The sequence below is a fragment of the Thermobia domestica genome, chromosome 3 (assembly GCF_964235325.1).
Source record: "Thermobia domestica chromosome 3, izTheDome1.hap1.1, whole genome shotgun sequence".
NCBI lineage: Eukaryota > Metazoa > Arthropoda > Insecta > Zygentoma > Lepismatidae > Thermobia > Thermobia domestica.
Window position 1 is genome coordinate 311,193,387 of NC_137456.1, and position 22,834 is coordinate 311,216,220.

The following is a 22,834-nucleotide window of genomic DNA, read 5'->3' on the forward strand; positions in this document are numbered from 1 at the left end:
GGAGAGTGATTACAAAAGAAAGATTTCGTCCAAAGGTTTTCCCGGGGGGAGAGTTCCTAGCATCGCTGCTACGTTCCTTCTCTGCACAGCCATACTTATTCTTTGTATAGGATAGGATGAAGCTCGGGTGTCGCCTGTGTTAAGAGTTATGCGGTATCCAACTTCATTAATGAAGTTTATACCTTCCTGATCCCAGGAGCCACAAAGTTTCAATGGCTATAAAATATCACAGATAAATACAAAACAACTAAGTAATTAATTTATATAGGTGTCCCAAGGGCTAGGTAGTCGTGGGAAAGGATAAGCTTGGAGTTACCCCTCCGTTTTTTTATAAAAATTAGGAAAATTTACAGGAGAAATGAGGTAAGAAATAATGATTTGGGGTTCTTATGTGATGTTTAAGTGTGTAAGTTTTGCAGTAAAGTTATGTTTAATCCGGAAAAGGGTAGAAAGGTACGTAGAAGTTTGTACTATTTACAACACGCGGAAGGTTTCGGTGATTCAGCCGCATGGTGGTCATAACTGATGACGAATCGGTGCGTTGAGTGTGATATTTCCGCATTGAGTTCAACAGAATTATATAAGAATAATGAAGAGAATCTACAAAATTTTTATGAGAGTCACGGATTACTGAATTTAAGTGATAATTGAAGCTTTCTCTGAGTGGTTTCAGTCACTGTTCTAGTCTAACTAAAGTCTTACCAGATAACCTAACCTATTTTAAACTAACCTCACCTAACAATGTTTAATGTTTTTTGGGTTTGAAACTGGAGGGATAACTCTCAACTTAAGCCAAGGATCCCTACAAAGCTCCAGGGCAAGCTGAGTGGAGGAGGCTAGAGTTCCCGCTGTTCCATAGCTATCATAGAGAGATTGGAGTCCTGCAAAGTTCCAGGGCAAGCTGAGCGGAAAGGAAAATACGAAGCTCTAAAGCAAACTGGCTGGTTACGGTTAGGAATATCTCAGAGCTCTACTAAGAGAGAGTTAAAGTTCTCATAATGCTCCAAGGCAAGCTAAGTAGGCAGGAGAACTCAGAGCCTCACTACAAGCTTACAGGCATGGGTTAGCTTAGGGTTTTCTTAGAGCTCTACTGCAAGCTAAGAGAATAGGAGCGACCAGCTGAAACTGATGTTGGTTGTGGCGATCCTTGGAATTTTATACCTCCTTCTCGGTAGCGGTGACGCTGATGTTCTTCTTCCATCACGTGATCCAGTGATAATAATAATTTCTGTCGTCTGCTACTTATAGTAACTTGTAGTAAAAACGCATGTGGTGATATTTATAAAAATAACCACGTGTCGGATATTACAATATAAACTGCTGGCGTTGAAGTTGAAGAGCAATATCCTAGAGATATACAGTACTTCTAGTTAAGTAAACAAAAAGCTTGATATGAAACTCACCTAGGGTATATTAATCACAAGTGTGTTCAAAATGGTCACGCAGCAAATCAACCAGAAGAGAAAGTGGAAGACTGCTATGAAGAAGTTAAGTACCGTAGTTTAATAACAAAGAAAATTAAGTACATAAATGTCATTTTGTTGGCCTGTGATATTGGCTGTCTGCTTAATTTCTATCTATGTAGTTGTGAAGCAGATTAATGCATGCTATGCAGAAGGCTGCAATTAAACGTCTTCCACCATCAATGCTCTACAAGATATTACGTAGTTAGTCATTCTGTTGCAAAGAATAACACTAAAACAGACTAACTTCCAGAGGTGTGATTTGGGGAGGACAGGGGTATATCAGAAACATATGCTTTTTTAATAAATTGTATACTAATATATTAATTTAAAAGTTGGGTTTTGTTCTCCAGATGTGAGCCAGAACTACTCTAACCTAAGATAACCTAACCTATTGTACCATAAACTGACCTTACCTATCCTACCATATCCAACCCTAGACTAAATCTAAAATCATCTGGCTCACATCTATGGAATATATCCCAAAATGTATAAAACTCTAATATTGGTGGATAATCCTTCTCTCCTTGGCAAATCCTGAAGTGCTGTTACTGCTAACTTTACTGTCATTATATTTCGAAAGGATTCTGCAGCAATAAAAAAGACCTTTTTTTCTTCAAATGACGACTAATGTTATCCATGCATAAGTAAACTACATATGAATAAATTAATTAACTAATTAACTTTTCATCTTATAAAGGGTGCATCACAGGAAATATACCAAAAGCCATTGGCAACACTGTCAAATGAAATCTTTTGGTGACGCTAGTTGCCATGCCATCTATGACACAGAAGTCTGCCAAAACTGTCGTATAGTCTACTATGAGTCATTGATCAGGGCATGCGCATGTTCATACAGTGGAAGTCTTTCTTCGCCAGAACACATTGCACCTGTTCAACAGCATCTACGGCGTGGCACAGGACGGACGCCTAACAAAATAGCGATTATTATCAGGTTGGCGAGATAGTGGAGAGAAGCAGTGATCAGCTGGTCAATTTAAATACCATAGTTTGAAGGAGAGATTGTGGCAACGCCACAAACATGATCCAAGATGTGCTGTAAAATTTCAGTGGACTGCAGATGTGCGTTGATCGCAATGGAGAACATATGAAGGATGTGATACTTCGAAAATAGCACCACCTTTAGTTGGGTGTAATGTTTAAAGTTAATAATGTTAATGCAAGGTCTGTACCATGGTGGAAAGATTACAAGGTGGTTGCATGCGCATCTCGCCTGTAGCGCTGTCGTGGATGTGACGTCATCTGGGTTGCAAGGGACAACGGGAAAAGGCGCGGCTTTAAGTGACAAGTGGAAATTCTTTGTTACTTTGTTCCGTTAAATTATATCGAGAATGCCTAACTGTGCAGTGTACGTCTGTAGTAATTATTACAGAAAAACTAAAGGAACTAATATAAAATACTTTAGATTTCCTCAAGATGAGGGGGAATGTCTCCAGAAATGAATTTTAGCTTGCAGGCGACAGGACAAAATAAACCTAAAATATGGTAAGTTTTACATAAAAATAATAAATAAATGCAATATTAAACGAAATTCTATAAACACGATTTCATTATGTAGTTTCTTTTTAGTGTTAATAGTATGTAATAGTAGGGCTACAGTAGCTTGTGTTGATTCTGCATACAAAAATCCAATAGTACGATTTAAAAAGACGAACTTCGAGGTAAGACCCGGATTCGAAATCATGAGGAAGGGGGAGCGACAGAGGTAATCATTTCTATTATCATTTCCTTCTACATAAGATATTGAGACAAAATTTTCCCCACAGAGGCAGGCATGTAGCTCGAGAAGGGAGGCACGATGATCTAGGGGGCTTACCTCCCTCGAGTTACGCATATGGAGAGCATCGAACGCGTTCAAGTAGTTCAGATCCCATTTTATTCTGGAGGTTTGCATTCCCTGTAGCCTCGGTGCTGAAACGGGACGTTGATCTTCAAATTAACTAACGAATGGAAGGTTTGTAATAATGATTAACGGTTACAAAGATATATAACAATGTATTAGCTCAAGAGAATAAAGTGTGCACCTACTATGTCAGGGTGACATTGTCGGGACATTTTTACACTCAGATTTTGAAATTTTTGTTCATTTTAATCATAACTTTGGATAATTATATATATATATATATATATATATATATATTTAGGGGGCCCCTCCAAAATTACAAAATTAAGAATGACTGCAGTAAATTTAAAAATATGGTAGATTCTCGAACAATCAAGGAAGCACGGTGGCTCAGTGGCAGAAGGCTCACCTCTAGTGCAAAGGTTACTGGTCTGCTTCTCGGTCAAGTGAGTTTGTGGTGGACAACATCGTGTCCGTGAGTTTCTCGGGGGTACTCCCGCATTCTCATTCCACCAAATTCCACATAATCAGTCACTTGCATTTATCGTTTCTCTTCTTTAGTCCAGGGGACAGAAAAGAGAAAACTTATCAAGAAAATGAAGAAAATTATGTAATTTTATGCTTTATATGTTTTCTAGTCTAGTTGCAATACCCCTACATCGTCTCAACCTACGCCTAGTACTTTGTTTCTTGCTTGAAATAGTCATGTTGCAATTTCTTTGTTTGAGGTGCTTTGTATGTACATATTTATTTCTATATATTTTTAGAACACAATAGTAGGCTATATGTAACGTTTTATTTCGTACAAATGTTTAATAATACAGTTTGTTATGGCGTAAATGTTGACACTAATATTCAGAGAACTGTCAGTTTCACCAAACCTTTTGTTTAAATACAAATTCTATAAATAAACCATCAGCGATTTCAAATAAGATATTTTTTTTATAAATCAAAAATAAAAACGATGTTTAAAATATTAAATACTTGCGTCCCTGCTCAATAAAGTTTTTAACCTCCCCTGAGATTCTGATGAAACTTACGTGGGGGCAACCTCTTTTTTTTTTTTTTTTTTTTTTTTTTTTTTTTTTTAAATCTGTCCAAGCATAACGAAAATATACGTGCGTACATCTCTGTTTACGAAAACCATGAATTCGCCCCTGAGATATTCTCAAAATTTATATGGGGTCATCAGTAAAGCATTCTCTTTCAAGCAAAATTATATTACTATTAAATGGAATTGATCAATGTGTTACGAAAATATACTTGAGCATACATAAATATATAATAATGAAATGCATTAACGACACACTGTGTTATAGACTATTCAGGCCTATACATACTCGGGTGTATTACTTCAGATGTTTAAAAAAGAAAAGAAAGAAAAAACAGAAAATGTAGTGAGCAATATTGGCTTGTTCAAGCTTCAAAGTTGTTTAATATGAACTGATATTGCTGTTTCTTTTGCTGTTGTAAATATCTTCCTTTGAATTCACTTAGCTTAAGCATTGATTACATTACGTTTATATAATTACTGTTTGTACTAAAATTTTCACTCCGTTGAAGATCACTACAATTACAAGAAAAGTTTACGTGTGAGATACCAGCGAGCAAGCGCATGTTCGCCTCTCATTGGCCACGTCTGCGACCAAGATGACGTCATGCGTCAGAGCGACAAGAACATAGCACTGTATTGCATCCACCATGTAATCTTTCCACCATGGTTTGTACATGTCGTCAAAGCCAATATTTTTTCTAGTTCTATCTACTTTTGTTTTGTGAATATTTTAATTGTCCCATTTTCCGTAACATACTTTGTACTTTCGATTCTCCATAAGCTAAATGTCGTCCAAACCTAAAACAGTAACCACAGTCCAAATTTTTCTACTACAAACAGTAGATATACATTATGGATTTCTTTTTTCTTGAGAAAGAAAAAAAAAAGCTCCACAGAAAATGGACATGACTACATCCAAGTGGAAGAATAAGCGGAAACAGCCATACCATGTACACAGAAGATAGGTAATTAAGGATTGCAAAGACTGGCAATATTTAGTGCAGGAAGTAACCATCGACTGCTAACTAGGAGGGTATTCCAACAAAACCTTTCATGTATTAAAAGTTATTAAAACAAGTGTTACAGTATACACGAAGTTTATCGACAATGCAATAAATCGCCAATTCCGTATTCATGCAGAAACAAATATGAAGTCTGAAATTTAGAAACTTGACTCCTGTAAACAAAAGCATTTCCAAACATTTCGAAGGCCAATTAAGCAATGAACGCTCTTGATTTCATAATTTTAACTACTGATTCTTTTAAGTGATATTTTTAATAAATTTTACATTTATTCTTTACTGTAATTATAGTGAGCTTTATAATTTCTAGTACATATTTCTATTTGGATCAATTTGGGTGACATCTTTATTTGTTTTTAAGCATTCTTGACTTACGTTCAGAATTGATATTGTGTTGATTAATAATGTGTGTTCCACTATTTGAGGGCAGGAAAATATATTTTGAAGAAGAAATATTCCTTAATGCCATTGCAAGTTGTATTTATGGACTCATCAGAATGTCTCGAGGCTTCCATGTGAAATTAACAATAACAATTCATAGTTTAGGATAATAACTATACATACATACTTTTATTAATACAACTGAGCCCTGATAACTTAAAAATATTCCCTCATAGCAGTTTATAAGGATACTCACATTATTTCTAGTTTTCTTCTAAGTCGATTTCTAATACTAATTCATCTGTTTCTTTTTTCTATGTCGATTATCCCTTGCTCCATATGCTGCTTTTTCTATAGCAATTTTTATTATTCATCTGTTGCTTTTTTCTATACCGATTTAACTATGATTCATCTGTCGCTTTTCTCTATAGCAATTTCTAACCATGATTCATCTGTTGTTTTTCTCTATAACGATTTCTAACCATGATTCATCTGTTGCTTTTTTCTATAGTGATTTCTATAATTCATCTGTTGCTTTTCTCTATAGCGATTTCTTATCCTGATTCATGTGTCGCTTTTCTCTATGACAATTCTTAAATCTGCTTGATTTGCTGGTTTTCTCTGTGCTGATTTCTTCCCTAGTGCATATGTCACTTTTCTCTATATCGATTTCTAACCGTGATTCATTTTTGTGCTTTTTTCTATGATGATTCTTAAATCTGCTTAATCTGTTTTTTTCTCTATATCCATTCTTAACTCTACTTCATCCATTGCTTTTTTCTATGTTGATTCCCACTCTAGTTCGTCTGTCACTTTTCTTGTATATGTTGATTATTATTATTATGAAGCTTAAATATAACTGGAAGGACAAAACGAGAAAACATGATTAACGGTAGCTTACTTCACACGAACAACGTTTTCCTAACAAAGAAGTTTATTCTTTATGATCTTTTCAGTGACGTATCGAATGGAGGATCCTGTAGGGCAAATATTAATTTTTAAACGCCCATTCACGCAACTGCTAGACAGTACCGGTACTATGAAACATTGAGACAAGGTACTTATTATCAGCTATTTGGTTACAATATGCAATACCAGAGATGGAAGTCAAGTAAGCGTTACTGGTGGATATACAAACACTACGCTTGTAAAATAAGAAAACCGCCAAGCATCCTGTATAGGTAGTATAAATATTTTATTGATACAACAATATATTAGGGTCTACATATAAAATATTCTAGTGTATGGGCACTTCAAGTTTGGCAGCATTAATAACAATCCGTATCATACTGAAATTTATTGTGCTTCATTCACAGCACAGGAAGTAGAGAACTGTAATAGTAGTGGTTAACTAAATGCTAATTCTCTGAAAATACATGAGGATATATTACGAGAAATGATTTTTGTAATGCAACTTTGGGGCACAAACTCTAATGACAATGAGAGATGGAAGACTACTCAAATGGAGATTTATCCTTACCGTTATAATTAGCCGCTTTGCCAAACATTAGCGTATCAATTCAATTCTTAAAGTAGTCCCAACGAAATAAGTAAATTTTCTGATTGACAGTGCGAGGCCGAAACTGCTGGATAAACGACGGCAAACTGTTGGTTTACTGTCAGTAAACACTATGTTTAGCCAACAAGGTCAATTTTATTTTTGTAATGACAAATTACCAACAGTGACCAAATCCTAGTTAGGGCCAATCAAGGGTTCTGATAGGAAAGAGAACACGCACCAAACAATAATTACTAAACAGTATTTATTTAATTATTTAATATACAACACAACAGGCTTAATGCCCAATTATAGTGTTGTGTACATACAATAATGTTACATACATAAAATTCTTAATTACTTCTATAGAAAATTTCTCCTTTTCACATATGATCGGAACCTATTTTCTGATAAACTAAATACACCCACTTTATCAAGCTTATTTACAATGTCATTATATAATGTACACAGCCTCAACACAGGCCCGTATCCACGTGGGAACTAGGGTGGGCCGACCCCCCTAAATTTTCACTGGCCCCCTAAAATTTCCACGGTAGGCTTGCACATGCACTATAATATGGTGATGAACTATAATATAGTTGGGTCGGGCCCCCCATAACTTCTACCGGCCCCCTCCTACATTTTTGGGCTGGCTACCGGCCTGCCTCCACATAGGGGATTTAAATAATATATTGCTTCTAGCTTTCGCACAATAAAATGTACCTGTATTCTCTACTCTGGTTTTGCATGTGGGAATCCGCAATGATATTTTCGAGACCAACTTCATACAATCAATCTTATTATTTAATAACTTGTATAAGAACAACAAGTTCAACATCCATCTTCTTTTTTCTAAAGTTTGAAAATTAAAGTTGTTTACTAGATCATTGTAGGAAAAGGTACGTTGGGCTTTCGTATTTTCCAACTTTAATTTTGCAATTACCAATTCGGAACCAATCCGAGCATTACCATACTTAGGGCCAGTGTTCTGTTAGAAAAGAGGGCATTTAGAAGGGCAAAAGGGTGCTTGGTTCTGTGCTGCCGCTATCCGAGAAAAAATGAAGTTATAGAGTTCACTTACATTTACAGTAGAGCGTCGATTATCCGAAGTAATTGGGGGACATGGGTGTTCGGAAAACTGGTTTGTTCGGATAATCGAACTGTACATGTTTATTTGCCAAAAAGAAGTACTGTACAGTAAATTTATTCATAAAAACAGCATCTCTTTAAGTATTACAAAGTAACGTACAAAGGCAACTTTAGTAGGAATATATAGTATGTGGTACAGTCCCTCATAGAAAGGACAACACGTTTACGTTTAAGCATTTTGTATCGTCAAGTTCACTTCTTCACGCAGCAGCACACAAGTGGTAGCAACAGAGAACAGAAGGTTACTGTTTGCACCGTGAGAAGCTCTTCTTGGGGGCGCGCAATCCTTCATACTGCGCGGAGCGGCACGCCTCAACTCTAAGCTGGCGCAGCTGTTGCTGTGAACAGCTTTGATACTGCCGCTACTTCTACAGCCAGTGCCAAACCGACAGAAGTGTGCTGATTGTTGAAACACAGCGACTGGCGGCTTGGCCGGTCAGCAGCGCCTTATGAAGGCCCCATTAGAAGCAATGTTCCGCCAGCGGTGGCTCAGTGCGGCGACTACTGTGGGAAACTTGGTTTGGGAGTGAGGGGGATGGTGGACGGTAGGGTGGGAGAGTAACAGGTGCGAGCGAGTACACAGTTCGGTTAAGCGGTCGTTCGGTTGACCGACGTTCGGATAATCGACGCTCTACTGTAGTATCTTTTAGAGGACATTTTATTGTTAATTGTTTATTATATTCTTAGAACGGTGAGATAAATGAAAATACAAACAAAATAAACGAAAAAAGAAAACACGATTGCAGAAGAAAATAAAAATCAATTATATTTTGAAGGTAAGTCTGTGTTCCAATTCGACTTTTTTTTTTTTACCTATTTCTCATTACTAGCTGTAAAGGAAAATATTGAATTACAGAAAGAAGAGAGGTATTGGAAACGTGGAAACAGAAAACAAGAATAGGATTAATGGAAAAAGGAAATGAGAAAAATGAAAGAAATAACAAGGAAGAAGTGATAAATAACAGAGTTAAGATTGTGTAAATGTGTCTAGAAGAAGAATTGTCTTCTATGAGGAAAAAGAAACGCAAGGAAAGAAATCGAAAGTAAGATATTTGTTGGGAAAAACGTCAAAGATACCGTGTGACAGCTATATGATAAATGAAGGGTAACAAGGAATTGAGAGTTAGAGAAAAATAAAATATTTCCAGAGAAAGAAATTCGGTAACATAAGATCCAGTTACAAAATAAATTAAAAAAAACTATGAGAAACTAAACTTAAGAAGCATCCAAAGGTTATTCCTGATCCAAGAAATAAATTTCAACTTGCAAAAGTGATTCGGAATTTCTTGCTTAATTAGTGGAAAACAAAGACAACACTGATCGAGTTCTGTCTTGTCTGACTCGTGAGTACTCGGGTGCACCGACATTGCGCAAATTTTCCCACGCTTATCTGTTGACACAGATAAAGCCTTAATGAGCAGGCAACAAAATTGGAAATTGCGAAAAAAATCTTGTGCAACGTTGCCATCATTACCATAAGTATATCGACTAATAAAAACAGTCACCAAAATGCAAGTCGTTTTAACAAAAAAAAAAAATACAAAGTAATGGATAACAATAGCATTTTCAGTCATCTATATTATATGTGTGCAATGGCGTCGTTAGAGAGGGTGACTGGGGAATGTGTCCCAGTCATTCATTTTCCGTATCATATCTAACTGTAAGATTAAAACTGTAAGAATATAGTTATTGAAAGCAAATAGTTTTGAAATACTGTAAGGAAAACAAACATATATAAAATAAACAATATATATAAATATTTCTAGAAGTTCTCTTGAAATATCGTGAACAGACGTTCGACCAATCAGAAATAAAGATTTGTCTATATCTTCCAGTTTTGGCCAATCAGAAACAAGCACTTGTATACATATTTCAGGTGTGTCTACCACATATCTTAATAACTATCCTTTCACCTTTCTATAAATGATACTTAGATTTGCATTTGCGTCTTAGTTGTTCTTAGGTGCTGTGAGAAACATTTGTTATATATTACCTAGGTATTATCGTATAAATTGTTACAAGAATGAGTGGTCAGTGTATTAGAGATAAATAGGGCCCCTTGGCAAGAAAGCTCGCCCCCTTGAGTGATGCAGCAACTTATATCTACGTGTACCTCCTACATGCAGTTAGAATTCTAAAGCAGCATGTCGAATGTTGTGTCTCGCCGCGGTTTTCAACGAACTTAAAGAGTTCTGGTTTGGCCAATGGCCACCAATTAATATTGCTACCAAAGTGTTTACCATCCTCTTAGGTATTGATTAAGACCAATATCGTCTCTCTATGAATTACCGTTCCCATGATATTGGCCAAAAATGGCCGATTTCCAGAGATTTAAGGAGCATTATTTGAGGAACCGTAAGTCATAGAGAGGTCATATTGGTGTTGGTCAATATCTAAAAGGGTGGTAAATATTTTGGTAGCAAATAGTAACCGGTGGCCACTGTGCAACTGGCCATCAATTAATATCAGTACGAAAATGTTTAATGTTCTATTAGGGATTAACACTGATATCATCTCTCTATGACTTACCGTTCCCGTGATACTGACTAAAAAAGTTCGAATTTCTAGATATTTAAGCAGTCATATCTCGAGAACTATAAGTCATAAAGAGATGATATTTTGTTAATTTTTGCGAGAAAGAGAAGAGGGTGCGGATAAAAAGATTTACCTTTACATCTAGGAACAATTACAGCTATCCTTCCCGCTAGATCTCTCCATTCTTTTAAAGTTCGTTCTGGCAATGCTCTTAGAGCATTCTCAACTGTTTTATCCTGAAGATATTTACCGGACAGTGTACATTAGAAAGGTTTTGGACCTGAAATTGGTTTGTGGGCCTGAAAAGGGCCTCAGTTCTTTAATTACTGTGTATTTGCTTCACTCCCAGAGAGATAACAAAGCGTTTCCGTTAGCCGACTGTCGGCAAAGCGTGTTCAACGTATATGGCCAGAGCAAATGTTGAAAACATTCTCAAGATGGGTGCTGGTCCCTCCTTTGTTTGGACACGAATGAGGTTCGTGAACTGTACGTTTTGCTGTTTTAATGCATCTCTGATGTTATCTATGTTGGTTGTGGTTGGAACACCTTCTTCAGGAAAGCAATGCATCTCAGCAATTCTTCTCTGCAAAGCTTATTCTTCTCCGTTGTGCACTCTCCCAAATGTCACCAGCAACTGTATGTCAGACCTCCTCAGGTTCTGTTAAAACCCCGAACGAATTGCGGATATAATAAACCAATAATAGAACAAGCCAATGAGGAACGAGAATCACAACGAGCCAATCAGGATCGAGAATTAATCGCAAGTTTTAGTGAGGAGGGTAATATAAACAGGAAGCAATAAACTGGAGAAACATAAGTGAAACTTTCAGAATGGAGTTTACATTGACGAAAACAGAAAAAGGTGTACCTTGTGTATTAATGGGAGGCTTTAAGTATCGTTTCTTGTACAATGATCTGCGACAAGCATATATGGATCCAAAATCTGAACTAGGTATTATTGATATTATTATGGTCTATTATTCTTTATTATTAATTTAATAATACCATGTGGACTTTGTTTTGTTATATATTAATACAGAATACAGTTGAAAATAGAATCTTATTCTGTTTGACTGAAGAATCTTAATTCAGTCACCATTCTTAAAAGCAAATAAACTGCTGTTCTAATAATGTACGAAATGAAGAAATTATAAAGCCAACAGTAAGATCCATCAATTTCACTACTTTCCCAATGCTTGCTTATTCTAACAAATTATTATTATTATTATTATTATTATTATTATTATTATTATTATTATTATTATTATTATTATTATTATTATTATTATTATTATTGCTTTTCTTACAGGTTCATGGATAAAGGCATTTTTTGGGTTGCCATATTTACATCCAACAGAAGTATCAGATGCCTTTACTCAACTAATATCAATGACGCCGGATGATACAGGGCATAAATTTTCCGATTACGTCCTAGAAAACTACATAGAAGACGGTTGCAAGTAAGTAGCTTCCTTTTGAATTTCATCTATAGTAGCACATGCTTCAATAACTCTTAATACTGCAAAAACTGTTGTCCTAGTTTGAACACAACATTAATGGTTGTGCTGATATGGTATTTTCTCTCAATGCAACTTAATTATAGTGAAATTTTCTTCTGTCTTCATGTAAGACGTAGATTAAAATGCAGGTTTTGATAGTTGTAAACAAATTACGGACCAAGACTATAAATATTTCTTGAATCTAGTGTTATAAATGTTTTAGTGTTTTATATAAATTGTCAATAATTGTGTGCATGAACTAAGGATCTTTTTATTTTATTAATTTTAGGTATCCACCTGTCATGTGGGCGTCTATACCATCCACGATGCGTCGGACGACAAATGGACTAGAAGCTTTTCACAGACATTATAATAGTCAATTTTACTTCCCTGCTCCTGATATTCATACGGTGATTTCTGCTTTGTTAGAGATCCAAACGGAAACTGCCATGAAAATAACGTCCATATTAAAAGGAATTTCAAAGGCCCAAAGACCAGCAGAAGTCAAAAGGAGCGAGTTTGTCATGAGGAAGTATGCTGAGTTCAGGAATTCGCAGAGAAACTATGAGAAGGCACGTATGACATTTTTAAAAGCTGTAGGATTTAAATTTCAAGCATTCAAACTGTAAAATGAAATTTTCTGTAAATAAGTATGTTGCTTTGTAAATATTAGAATGCAATAAAATATATCTCATAAAGGAATAGCTTTATACATTTCATTTCGATGCAAAATTTCACACAATTCCTTAAATCCTGTTGTTGGCAACGTCGCGGCGGAAATTTGCGCAATTTCAGCACTTTCTGCTCCTCGTTAATAAGACATAAATTACTTAGATTATCAACGATCTAATCTTTAGAAAAATTTGCGCAATGTCGTTGCACCGGAGTACTCTCCCAAAAACAGGTTCTAAAACCCCGTCCAAACACTTAAAAGCAATGTAACTCTTAAAAGGTGCAGTGTTGTCACATTTACCTGCACGCAGCAGCACGATAAAGAGTAAGGGCGATTCAAGCAGCTCAATAATTTTGTTTCTAAATAAAGGACTGTAAGTTGATTTTCGGTGGCATTTGACCGACCCTTCAACTTATATTACACTAATTTGTATACTTACTATATGATTCATTATACTAACTTCTAACAAGGGAACATCTTATATTGATAGTAGCATTGCACAATCAAACAATGCGTAATTGATAGAGGTGTGAAGAAAAATGATAAATCCAAAGTTTTACGGGCCGACACCCAGAAACACAGGAGATACAGAGAAAAGAAGGATCTAGAATAATGTGAAGATAGCAATGCAAAAGACACACTGACAGAGAAAGAATTTAAAAATGGTTAAAGCAATCAAAATGACATTTATACAACAGTACAGTAAGCAAACATTGTACTCACAGGCATGCTCAATAACATCATATGTAATACAGTGTTGCCAACTGAGCACAAAATGAAGTTTTGTTAAATGGCACGGAACACAAATTATAACATCTAGCAAATCTAATTATGAGTAGAACCATAACTGTGTACAGTGTTGCCAATGTTTGAGGATAGGCCTATATGAATATTCAATGTAGAAGAGTACATACAGTACACGATCGAAATGGCGTCCCCTGCATACTCTCAATCAGCTACGCCACTGGGCAAATGCCCCGAATTGATCCCATAAATCCCTCCCTGCATCTAACTTAATGTAGGATTCGAACTACTACTATGTTACAGAACATTCCAATCGGAAATCGAACATATGCATCAGCAGCGAGACTGCGGACCACTTGGTCTTCCAAGGGCATGGATCATTTCAGCTTATGTGCTGTGTTTTGGTACTATTCTGACATTTTCCTTTCACAAAAATACTTCGACACTGTGCTTCGTCCGTTATTTTTGTACTTCAGTAATTATATTCTTGCTTGTGGTCTCATATTTTGGTTTCAACTAATTCGAATCGTGTACACTATGTACTCTTCTACATTCGAGATTCATACAGGAATTCAGATTCTGTTCGTACATTTCTTGCCATTCCGCCTTTTAGGACTGTTCAGTTTAATATTTAATCTCCTTATCAATATTAATACTGCTAATTACAATGGGTACAGATGCCTATATATATAGGGTGTTTCAAACCAACATCGACAAAGTTTGGGAGGTGATTCCTCACACCAAGATAAGATAAAAAAGAGTATAGACCAACCTGGGTGCACAAATGCTTCCTTTCGGAGTTATAGGCTGCCGAAAACATAAAAAAATGAACTTTAAAAGGTCCATAGCTCCAAAACTATGGGACCTACCGTAGTCGGATCAAGACTTCACTTAGGAATTAATATGTGCCCTATCCAAAAATCTATATTTCAGAATCCTAAGGTAGTCAGGCAACAATTTTTATAGAGGGAGTTTGGCTACGGGTATATAATTTGAAGTACTCACACACTACCTCTATAAAAGTTGACACGGAAGTAACGTAGCATTCTGAAACTTATATATATATATATATATATATATATATATATATATATATATATATATATATATATATATATATATATATATACTTTCGTGCAGGGTATGTGGTGCGATCCCAAGCCCTCTGAGATTGTGCTGGACAACATAATGCCCGTTGATTTTTTCCTGTTCTTCTACATTCTCATTCTATGATTCTTTAATCATTCAGGAATTTGAGAACGCCGAATAAAGAATCCATGTATCTGCCCAAACTTAGTACACAACAAGAATATGATGATTCTAACGTAGCACTCGGTGTGCTATACAGAATGTTCGAAATGTACGGTACTCACTTTATCAGATGTGAAACTACCCCAAGGGCAGCACAAATAGGTGTTTGGGCAGACATATGGCCGTACAAATTATGAATTTCTGACTGGGGTAAGGTGTCGCACGCTCACTGTGGATCATGGGGTACTTCATGATCATAAGTATTCTGCCAATATTGGCTGGCCACTTGCAGTAATTGAGACGCTTCTATGCTCCACGGTCTTCCGCTAACCTCTTCGTCTTAACATACAATTTTCTGTTTTGGTATCTTTCATTAATTATAGTTAACCTCGCCTCTCGCTGTCTTTTCTTCTACCTCCCTCATGGTACAGGTCCTTCTTACCCAACCAGTTTCTCTTCATCTTGTTAATAGTGTATAAAATTGTTCTTTTCTCTCCCACCATTTCTAAGATCCTCTCATTCGTTTTCCGCTCGACTCAGCTAATTCTCTCATTCTTATACACACCCACATTTTCAATGCTTCCAGTCATTTTTCATCACTTTTGCATAATGTCCATGTTCCTGCCCTATATAGTATAATACTCCACACGGAACACTTTACGAGCCTTTTACTTACATTACCTTAAAAGGGTTCGAGAAATATCAACATCAACCAGTTTCAAATTTGTCATATCTTTTTTTCTATACAATGAAAAAAAGTAATTCCCAGAAAACCTTCTGGCCACCCTTCTGATAAAGATATTACAGTTTTTGATATTAATACTTAGAAAATTGCTAAATTAAGATCTAGAGATATGGGTATTCAATAAACGGAATGCTGAAACGAAAAAGTTTAACAGCTAGCGTCATTAAGGAATAAAGGTAGAAATTTTTAAAGGTTGGCAAAATGTACTAAAATTTCTTTCTGAAGCTACTTTCCTACATTTCTCTTTTTCTTATTTTTTTACACAAAAAGATATCAATAAAAAGTATAAAACAGAAAAAGAAAACAAAATTTAACACATTCCCTTTTACCACAAAGTTTTACCAATTCTGTCTTTAAACGTAAAAGAAACGTTTGCTTGTAGATTTTTCCCTCTTTCTCTTTGAGTTCTGAAAAGAAGTGCCCAAAACACCTCCCTTTCTTTCTTTTTCGTTCCATTCACTTTTCATCTTTTCTCCGTTTCACCTTTTATATGGTTGATAAGCATGATGGCGCCACCTGCAATCTCCTTTTCGTAGATTTCCAACAGCTTTGAGCCCTTTTACAGAGTAAAAGTATTAAAGGAACTCTCTAGAGAAGAGGAAATGTAAAAGGATAAAAAATAAGAAATAGATGTGAAAGAAAATTGAAAGAAGCTTAAACGAAAATTATACTATCCTTTTTAGAAGATTAAACATAGCCTGTATGGAACTCGAATGAACAACCCAATAAATTGAATGATACAGGGAGATATCTTTCTTGGTACGAATGCTTTATTTGCGTACCGATGAATGTATAGATAAATAGGTTATCAGATAAACAGTTTACTTTTTACTACTGTTTGCGTAGACATTTCTTTCTTTAATACGCCACTGATTATCAATCCGAGGAACATAAAAAGTAGTAACAGCTTTGAAGGTGAGTTAATCGTATATATTCATTTATATAGTTATAGTTTTCAAAAAGACAACAGTTTTCCTTAGATAAAAAAAGAAACATGTCATTTTTAACATGACAACTAATGTTTTTCAATTGATAATGAAGCAGAAAACATTTTAAATGAAACATTGTATCAGCGATATATATAATATTTTTATCAAAAAATTAAAGAATAAAGTGGTATTTTCCTCTTATTTACACATTTTCCAAGAAAATTATATAATCTATTAATGTTTCTTTCTATTTACAAAGTTCCGAAAAAATTACACAAGGTATTGATATTTTCTTGTTATTTACTAATCTTTGCAAGAAATTTGCAATGATATCGTCTTATCTTCAAATCTCTGGAAGAAAATATTGTAAGAATCCCCACCTTTCAGTGCAAGCATATGTTATTCAAGCAACACGTGCTATTGTTTATGAGTACGCGAGTACGTGAGTATAGCAGACGATACACATAAAACCAGGAAGACACGAAGACAACACGACGGCAACCGAAAAAGAATGTGTCAACCGCAAATGGCCTATAAAAATGGACCCGAAGAGGACAGACGTATCAGTTGTCCACTGATCACTTAACCAACATCTGATTCTGAAGTCACCCTGGACGATGGAGTATTACCTTGCCTAAATCCCCTGAGGCTGCCATGAGCTAAGAGGGTTACAAAAAAGTACCATATCCTGAACTCTCTGCAAGAGGAAGTGGAGGCTGCTATGAGCCAAAAGGGTACCCGTATAAAACATATCCTTCCTTCACCTCTTTGGTCATAAGGAAAAGATTTAAGATATTCACTTTGTAGATTCAAAGACTATTTTGTAATATTTTTATAAAATAAATTAGGTGAAGAGCCAGAATCCCGGACTGTCATTGTCTCTACCAGCATAAATATTACAACATTTTCTTCCTATTTTCAAAGTTGAGAAAAATAAATAAACAATCTACTAATGTATTCTTTTTATCTACAAATATTATGGAAGGAAAATACACAATCTATTAATGTTTTCTCCTTATCTACAAATCTTTGAAAGAAAATTGTGAAAATAGTCTAATGTTGTCTTCTTATCTACAAATCTTTGGACGAAAATTACACGATCTATTAATATATTTCCCTATTTACAAAGTTTATAAAAATCTACTAATGTTTTCTTCTTATCTACAAATATTACGGAAGAATATTACACAATCTACTAATATTTTCTCCTTATCTACAAATCTTTGAAAGAAAACTGTAAAATCGCCTAATGCTATCTTCTTATCTACAAATCTTTGGACGAAAATTACACGATCTATTAATATATTTCCCTATTTATAAAGTTTATAAAAATCTACTGTTTTCTTCTTACCTACAAATATTACGGAAGAATATTACAGAATCTACTAATATTTTCTCCTTATCTACAAATCTTTGAAAGAAAACTGTAAAATCGCCTAATGCTATCTTCTTATCTACAAATCTTTGGACGAAAATTACATGATCTATTAATCTTTTCTTTTTTCCACAAATATTTTGAAAGAAAATTATCTATTAATGCTTTCTTCTTATTTACAAAACTTTGGATTATCATCAAAAAATATTGAAGAGGCCTTCATTGAGGAATGTATCAAACCTACGTAGATCGACGAGAGAGAGAGAGAGAGAGAGTACACAATCTATTATTTTTTCTTCCTATCTGAAAATCTTCGGAAGGAAATCATACAATCTATTAGTTGCTTTTTTTCTTACCCACAAATCTTTGGAAGAAAGTTACGGAATCTGTCGATGTTTTCTTCTTATCTACATTTTGTTTTGTTCTTAGAGCAGCATACTGATGGCTTCCTTTATAAGTCACCATAATCTTTCACGATTACGTCCATCTGTCTTTGTAGTTCTATTTCCCATGAACTGTTTGACTAATTTGAGTCTAAAGGTTACCATCCACTGGGAGTGACCGGTTTCATCCACACACAATAGGTCTCGTTTGGTAAATTTCAAAGGAAACATACTCTAGTATTTATGGAATTCCAAGAAATTTGCTGTCTGATTCTTAGTATAGCATGCTCTTCAGTCAAAGATACTTTTGACAGATAAAGGTAAATCCATTCAATTATTCTTGATCGAATTTAGTTCTAAGCAACCTTCTCCTTTGGTTGATAATCCGAAGATCGCTTTGAAGCAGAGTCCGTCCAAGACTAGAATTCATCAACCATGTTATGGTCACCGGCTGTTTCAACTATTTTGTCATAAAAACGCTGGAAGAAAAAACGTGATGCTCGGAGAGTTACTGAAAATCAATCTTCTACACTCAGAAAAATGATTGGGTTGAAATGTGACCACGCGGCGTGGTTAAAAAGTTTCAAACCAAATTGGGTTGTTTGGAAACGATGGGTGCTCACTTGCAACCCAACCGCATTCACGACATGTTTGGTCAAACGCATTATCGGATTAATGGAATTTATATTTTGTTGGGTCATATCGTACACCAAGTTGGGTTAAACTCTATTAACCGGTAATGCGATTTTACACCAATTGGGTCGTTGAGTTGGACTCCTACATTTAACTACACGTTGGGTTGAATTTATTTCAACCCATTTTAACCAAACGCTTTGACCCTATTTGGGTGGGAGCAGTTTTAGCCACCTGGTTGGGTTAAAATATGTACCAAGAGGGTCAATTTAACCCAATCATTCTTCTTAGTGTAAGGAATGGGAAATATTAAAAGAAACCTTAAAGAAAATGTGCACCGTATTTCTAAATATCAAAATTGAAGGTAAGACCCATATAGCTTACCTGTCAAATTTGTTCAGTTTTGGTCGAAACCGACAAACGAAAAGTAAACAATAAATGTCTAAAAATGTCCCTTGATCAGGAAAAATCTACAGACGATAACCAAAACTGAAGTACGGATAACAAATAATTCTAGATTACAAAATTTGCTCTGAAACATATTTTTGAAGAATGGGTTAAATTTACCCTATTATATTTGTCAATCTTCAACACTAAGCAATGGATATGATTGAAAAACAAGGTAATACGCACCATATTTTATCAAAATTTAATAGTTCTTTTAAAGTTATGTATTTTTCATATATTATATGTATATCTAAATTTATTTCCAAATTAGAAAGAATTCGTTTTTATTTTAGCTCCTTATTCTTGATCAATTTAAACGAAAATAGTCGAAAAGATTGAAGAACCTTACAGAAAATGCATGAGATATTGATTCCGAATCTAATAGCTCTGTTTACAAATTCATTGAGTAAAATGTTTAAACATATTAACATTATGCATATGATAATACTCAATATTCCAACTCAGTTTTTACTACTTTTATGCCTTATAATGAATTTCAACCCAAAATATTGGCTTACTAAGTTTGAAGAAAAGTAGTATTAAAAATCATATAAAGTTTACAAATTTTATCGTGGAACAATTACACATTTCACACAAGTTAAATCGAATGATGAAAATCACTTCATTTCAAAAATGCGTAAATACGTACCAGACTTAGAATAGAAAAATCTGAACTTGGAAGAAAGGATGTGAACCAAGGTTTAACTAAATAGAAATGTTTTAACTATTGTTGCTACGGCAAAAATATATTAAATATTAGATAATCATTTAATATATTCATGAATTTGATTAAACACTCATGAGACATAGCTATTTACAAGTCAGTACACTTTTGGCCATCAACTTGCTAATATCTAACCTGATAAAGTAATCATAATAAAATGAGTAAAATTTTTTGACGAGTCTACTCTACTTTTAACGACTTGCCAAGAAGTGGTACGTAGTCATCTATCAAGAATTTTTTTTAAAAAAGTTAAAATTGTAAGTTTTTATTCTTATTTTAGGCCTACCATATCCTATTTGTTGAAAATTGCTTTTACTTTTATCTATCGCCTAGCGTATCACTTACCATTTCTTGAAATTAGTAAGTTTTTACTCTTATCTTACAAGGGACGTATGCAAATCGTGACAACTAGATATTTATGAAAACTGACATCCTGACCAATTGCGAATCACTAATCATTGTAGTAATAGTAACTCAGTGCGGAAATGCCTTGTTTATCCGCTACGTATAATACCTATACTACGCAGTGACCGGGTAAGGCTGTGCCGAGTAATACCCGAAAAACGTCGGAAAAAGGCAGAAAATGATAAATGTGTGCAGGGGAGGGGGACATATGGCCAAAAACACGGCAGTAGTGTGACACAAGCAGTATTGCAATCCTAACACAAACTTTTAGTTTTTTCAAATAGAACGTATACCATTTTATGGCATTTAAACAATTGGCACAAAACGTGAAAGAAGTGTTACCAAATAAGGGAGATACAAGGCTCTAAACTTGAGAAATTATGGTGTCCATACAGAGAAATGAATAAATATACAATAACCAGAAGACTGCAGAAGGAACAAATGTACAGTAGGTAATAAACCATAGAATGTGCAGCATCCAGTGACTAACGGGCTTGATGCTTCACATCGAGTGTGCTAAGGCAAGGAATGTACGTATTTGGCCATACTCTCTATAGATTTTCTGTTGTGTGTATTGGTGTATTATTTTAAATTTTTTTGCGCCTACATATTACTGTTAACCTGAATGCAGTGTGTTGTCTCACAAGTTAACGTTTTCTATACTCTCCACTGACACCTAACACATGTCATTAATCTTTGTAAATCGATTCTGGTGTACTTTCTTGTCACATGTTTATTACCTTTCGTGTCACAGCTTTCCTGTAATTTTTTCAGACGCTGCGCTGTCGTGTATGTGGTTTGGAAGCTTTCGGGAAGGGCTCGACATAGCGATTTCTCATAAACGCCATTAGAATTGCTGAACTACAGGAACACTTACTGTTCACATTTTCGCATTATGTCACATGGGACTTCTACATTCTACGGCTACTTTAAGATGTGTGTTTTTTTTTGGTGAATCTTGTATCAAGCCTTTTAGTCAATGGATGGTGTGCATACTGTTATTGGATGGTGTTTTGCTTATTTTCATTTTATACCAATTGTTTTAATGCCTAAAACGTTCTATTGGAAAAACTGTACGTTTGTGTTAGACTGGTAAACTGCTTGAGTGACAATACTGCCGTGTTTTTCGTCATGTGTCACCCTCCTGTAGGTATTAGATTACCTGCACCAGGTTCACTATATAGTCAAGGACTCTCTGAGGGGGTGCACCAATAACTACCAGTGCATTTGAATTAAATTTGAGTTTTTTTAAAATGCCTTTAGGTATCTGTGATATGAATGAGGAATTTCTTTAGAAATGCTGTGTGTCTGTTCTCCATGAATTCTTTACCTTTAACCTTCAGAAAATTGACTTAAACTATTGATTTTGCAAAACTCACTGCTAGATGCTCACTTTAGGTAGTGTTTATTTACAACGAAGCGGGAGGGGGGGGTGCACGTAAACCTTTGCACCCCACCTAAATCCGAAATTGTGTCAAATGTAAAAGCTCAACCACAGCCAACCTGGCGGTCGCCTTTTACCCCACATTTTATTTATTACACCGATGTGACACCAACCAGTTTGGCAGTAGCTGACTTTTACAAAAATTGTGTCTTTCAGTGGACGGGTCTTGGACCCCTCCTGATTTTTGTAACTGAATTTCTGGCAGTTGCTTTTGCTATTATGCTCATATCCTGCTAATGTAAAGATATTCTGTGATAATCAAGCAGTTGGTACCATTTCGGCAAAATGGCTACTTTTTTTTATCGTCTCTAGGGTTGTCAAATATTGCCCCCTCAGTTTAATATGTAAAGCATAGAATGGATTCACCTTACCATTTCTAATAGAACTATAAATAATTTAAAGTACTGCTGCTGTCCCATTATTTGAATAAAATATATTTGTTGAAGATAAAAACAAATATCTCCCTAGATAAATATAATCTCGGTATTACATCAGTAAAATTTGCATCGTGCCTCTTAGGTTTAAAAAATGTTTATTAAGATTTTAAATCGTAGGGAAACCTGAGTTTAATATTTCATATTTTACCAGGAGGCCCAACTTTATATTCTTCTACCAG

At 35.1% G+C, this 22,834-nt stretch overlaps 1 protein-coding gene across 5 annotated transcripts in view; it reads right to left on the reverse strand.

Moving 5' to 3' along the window:
* The window catches only part of Trpgamma (Transient receptor potential cation channel gamma), a 1,754,629-nt gene that overhangs the window by 347,666 nt on the left and 1,384,129 nt on the right, over nucleotides 1-22,834 (reverse strand). The gene's annotated exons all lie outside the window — the stretch shown is intronic.